Below are 5,649 nucleotides of genomic sequence, written 5' to 3' on the forward strand. Positions count from 1 at the left end.
CTGAATATCCCATATGGAAGGTGAGGATGTCTATGTTTCTGGAAGCTACAGATCCAGAATACCTTGACAGAATCAATGAAGGACCACATAAGCCAACCAAGCTCTCTGTTGTAGTTGCAGATCAGCCAGCACAGACAGTATCAATGGAGAAAAGTGAATATACAGCTGAAGATATCTCATTTATTGCTAAGGATGCAAAGGTACGACATTTGCTGCATAGTGCCATTGATAATGTCATGTCAAACAGGGTAATCAACTGCAAGACTGCAAAGGAAATATGGGATGCCTTGGAAACAAGATGTCAGGGAACTGATTCAATTAAGAAGAACGGGAGGACTATACTCACTCAAGAGTATGAGCACTTTGACTCAAAACCTGATGAGTCATTAACTGGATTATATGACAGATTTGTCAAACTCTTGAATGAACTGTCACTGGTGGACAAGGAATATGAACTTGAAGATTCAAATCTTAAATTCCTGTTAGCTATTCCTGAAAGTTGGGATTTGAAGGCCACCACTATAAGAGAAAACTATGTTCTTGATGAAATAACTCTTGATGAAATTTATGGGTAGCTCAAGACTCATGAACTTGAGATGGAACAAAGAAGCAAGAGGAATGGAAGGAAGTCAAAGATAGTTTCTCTTAAGGCTGATGAGGATGTTCCCAAAGTAGCTTCCTCAAGAAAAGGCAAGGGAGAAGCTCTCATCACAAATTCTGATACTGAGTCATCAAGTTCTGATAGTGATGATGACTTAGAAACTGAAAGCTTACCTGAGATGGATCCTGATGAAAAAATGATGAAGCTGTGTACTCTTATGGTGAAAGGAATCACAAGGATTCCATACAGGAAATTCAGAAAGGGAAAGAAGTTTTCTAGGAAAGGTGCAAGTTCTGATAAGAAGGGTTTCAGAAAATCTGAAGGCAAAGGAGGAAAGTCTGACAGAGGAGATTACTCAAAGGTCAAATGCTACAACTGTGGTGAGAAAGGCCACATATCTCTTGATTGCAAGAAAGTGAAGAGTGACAAAGGCAAAGCACTTATCACAAAGAAGAAAAGCTGGACAGACACTTCAGATTCTAAAAGTGAGGTGAACTATGCCTTAATGGCAAATGCTGATAGCAGTTCTGATGCTGTTGAGTTAAAGGTACCTCAAACTACTTATGCCTTTCATACTGATGATATTACTGAGTTGAAAGATATCTTAAAACCATGTTCATTAGTTATAGAAATCAAACCTTAACATGTGAAAGCTTAACGTCTGAAAATCTTGCTTATAAAAAGAGGAATGATTATTTAGAAAAAGAGTTAGTCATGTTCCAACAAACTCAGAAAGGTAGAGATGATGCCTTTTATGTTAGGGATGAAGTACTTAAAATGAATGAATCTCTAAAAACTGAGTTAGAAAAGGAAAGAGAGATTATCAGGATTTGGACTAACTCTGGCAGAACAACTCAGAATTTGTTAAGTAGTGGAAACTGGAAAGAGGGCTTAGGTTATGGAGATGGTAAGAATGATAAGGGAACTGTAGAAATTGAGCCTATAGTTGTTAAACAAAAGCCAAAGGTAAATCCTGTTAAGTTTGTAGCTGTAAAGTCTGATATTGATAAATCAGACGTTAAAGAGAAATTAACTTCTGAAAAACCAAAACAGGATAAGCCAACTGAAGTTAACATAGGCTTAATGACTAAGAAGCAGCTTAAGCATAAGCTGAAAGATGTTAAGAATGTAAACAAGGTAAAGCCACCTAGGAAAAATAGGAATGAAAAGGAAGGTGTAAATAAAAGCAATGATTATAAGCCTGTTCCTAATGCTCCTAGAAAGAAATGTTATAACTGTGAAAACTCTACCCATCTGGCTTCTTTTTGCAGGAAGAATAAGAACATAAACTCCTTACCTTCAAAATCAGGAGTTAAGAGTCAGTCTGTTAGATATAGGCCACAAAATCCTTGTTTTCATTGTGGTAGTTTATGGCATTCCATTTGTACTTGTAAGGAATATCATAGTTTGAACTATGATTATTATCAAATAAAACCTTCTTTAAAGAAAGTTAGCATTATTCCCTCTAGTGTAAGTTCTGATGCAAAGTCTGATATTGCAAATTCTGATAAGAAAACTGTTAACATAAATTCTGATATTAAATCCGCTGCAAATGTTAACAAACTTAATAAGGCCAAAGGATCCAAGCAAGTCTGGGTCCTTAAAACTAATCATTAGTGGTCTTTGTGATTGAAGGGAAACAGGAAAAACATCCTAGTTCTGGACAGTGGATGTTCAGGACATATGACTGGAAATAAAGCCCTATTATCAGACTTTGTGGAGAAAGCTGGCCCAGGTGTTTCTTATGGAGATGGCAACATTGGAAAAACTCTGGGATATGGCAATATCAATCTTGGGAATGTCATCATTGAAAAAGTAGCTCTTGTCTCAGGACTTAAACACAATTTGTTGGGTGTTAGTCAAATCTGTGACAGAGGTTATCATGTGGATTTCTTTGAAGAACACTGTGAAGTTGTAAGCAAATCTACAGAAAAGGTTGTTCTGAAAGGATACAGGCATGGTAACATTTATGAAGCCAAGCTTTCAACAAGTTCTGATGGTTCTTCAATCTGTCTGTTAAGTAGAGCATCAATTGAAGAAAGCTGGAATTGACACAAGAAAATCTCTCATTTAAATTTCAACAATATAAATGAACTAGTCAAGAAAGATCTTGTGAGAGGACTGCCAAAATCAGTATTTGCTCCTGATGGCCTTTGTGATTCATGTCAGAAGGCAAAACAAAGAAAATCTTCATTCAAGAGCAAGACTGAATCTTCAATTCTTGAGCCTTATACCCTACTATATGTTGATCTATTTGGTCCAGTGAATGTCATGTCTATTGGAAAGAAGAAATATGCTATGGTCATAGAGGATGAGTTCACCAGATACACATGGGTGTATTTCTTGCACACAAAAAGTGAAACTGCATCTATCTTGATTGATCATGTCGAACAACTGGATAAATTGGTCAAAGACTCTGTGAAAATCATAAGAAGTAATAATGGCACTGAGTTCAAGAATTTGATTATGGAAGAGTTCTCCAAAAACCATGGAATAAAGCAGGATTTCTCTGCTCCTGGAACTCTACAGCAAAATGGAGTTGTTGAAAGAAAGAATAGAACTATTATTGAAGCTGCACGAACTATGCTTGATGAAGCAAAGTTACCAACCTATTTTTGGGATGAAGCTGTGCAGACTGCTTGTTTTACTCAGAATGCAACACTTATCAACAAATATGGAAAGACACCATATGAGATGGTGAAGAAAAAGAAGCCAAATCTGAAGTATTTTCATATATTTGGATGCAAGTGTTTTGTTCTTAAGACTCATCCTGAACAGCTATCCAAATTTGATCTAAAGCTGATGAAGGAATTTTGTTGGATATCCACTTTCCACAAAAGCCTTTAGAGTCTACAATTTAAGAACAAGGGTTGTCATGGAATCTATCAATGTCTCCTTTGATGATAAGAAAATTACTGGACTTGAAGACTTCAATGATCATGATCAGCTGTAACACCCCCAAATCCGGGGTCGGGGATCCAGGTTGTCACGAGTTCCATTTCCCTTATCAATACTTAATCTTAACAGTCAACCAACTACTGCATACTGTGACCCCACAATATACACACACACACACCACAAGTTATAGTCTCAGAGATGACTACCAAAAATAACACAAGTCATTTTATTCCACAATTATAAACCATTTCACCTTAAAAAAGGTTTCTGAATAATTTACATATTCTTTGCCATTATTACAATTCATAAATATACATAAGTCTGGTACATCGAAAGTTGAAAGCCTAGCCTATTGGTAGATCCTACCTCAGCTACACGGCATCAACGCCTACAGGAAACTGCGGAACGTTTCCTATCTGCTCACGAATTGGGAGCTTGATCATGTTCATCTTGTCTATCTGTTGTTGTGTGATGAAAAAAGAAATCAAGGGTGAGCAACAAGCCCACCGAAATAATATGTATAATAATTAATAATATATGAGCATTCTCATAGTACTCATGAAAGTCTCGGTCAAGAAGAAATGAACCAAGTTTGATATCTTAACGTGACCAAGTCGCAAAATATTCAGTATAATATGTATATATATATTTCAAAATTTTGGAAGTCCTCTTCCATGCATAATATACACAGAGTTCCAGTTTATAACTGTATAAAAATATCGTTGCTAGGTGATCTCATATATCTAACCTTGTCTCAACGTTTTTGTGAAAATCTTTGTCATGCATAAGATAATCATTAACCAGATATAAGTTGAAAAGATGAAGTTACAAAATACTCCAATATACTTATATCTTTTCTGAATACTACTTGAACTACCACCGTTTAAGTTATAATTAGTTTCAAAAGTTCATCACATAGATGAGACTACGAGACAAGATTTGAATAGATTCAATCTTTGAATATCATTATAAATAATGAAGTTACGAGATACTTCATTAAGTCCTGATATATATATACACCTATATATACATTTCATACACTCCTTGAAAACCTCTGTTTTGAAAATTATAAACAGAGTTGCAATATCCAATGAATTTGGAAAGGAGAAAACCTTGGCATAAACCTGATATCTTGCTGATCAGGCAAAGATACAAATAAGTAACCTTTTCTACTAGTAGATGGACGAATTCCCCACTGGTCATCACCCTGGCCGCAATAGGACCTTATGCTGGACTGCCACTCAGCCACTTACGCATTTGATGGACTCCCACTGAGCCACTTACACTTTCATGGACGCCCACTGAGCCCATGTTGCTTATGCCGACTCAATAGATGGACTTACTTCCCGAACGTTGGGTAAGTAATCAATTCATTTATCAAAACAGCAACCTCGTTGCGAATATAAAATACACCACAGAGCCGGATCCCTCAGGCTTTGAGCGAATATTTAAATTCCCTTCGAAAGGAAGATCTTAAATATAAAAATGAGTTTTGGGATCCGCTCTAACTTTTAGAAAATCATTTTGAAGACTCGAAAATATTTTTAAGAATATTTGGAGTAATGCTGATTTAATAAAATAAATCAGTCCCAATATATTTAGAAAATATCCAAATATTATTATTTAAATAATATTCCTATAAAGAATAATCTTTATAAAAATAATTGAAGTAGAAGTTTTAAAACTCATACTTGGAATGAATATTAATAACCAAAGATATACTTATACGAAAGTATGATCTTTATTTGAATAATCGAAAATAAGTTTGATTATCGAAACATTATTCTTTAATAAAATAAAGAATATTAATTAGTAAATAAACGGAGTCATAAGTCCTCGAATGAATATTCAACTAATATTCATTAATTAAAATAAACGGAGTCATAAGTCCTCGAATGAATATTCAACTAATATTCATTAAATAAAATAAAGTTATCGAATAAAACTTATTCGATTAATAGTTTTGAAAACTATATCAATATATATATAGATATATATATATATATATATATATAATATACTCGGGAACATCGACTCCCGGTTTTAGAAAATGTTCACCTTTGGGTCCCCTATACTAAGGGTATACGCAACTACTGCTTATCTCTAGTATAGGTATTATGCAACTATAAGCATTTGAATCAACAATTAGA

This window comes from Apium graveolens, chromosome 6, assembly GCF_009905375.1.
Source record: "Apium graveolens cultivar Ventura chromosome 6, ASM990537v1, whole genome shotgun sequence".
NCBI lineage: Eukaryota > Viridiplantae > Streptophyta > Magnoliopsida > Apiales > Apiaceae > Apium > Apium graveolens.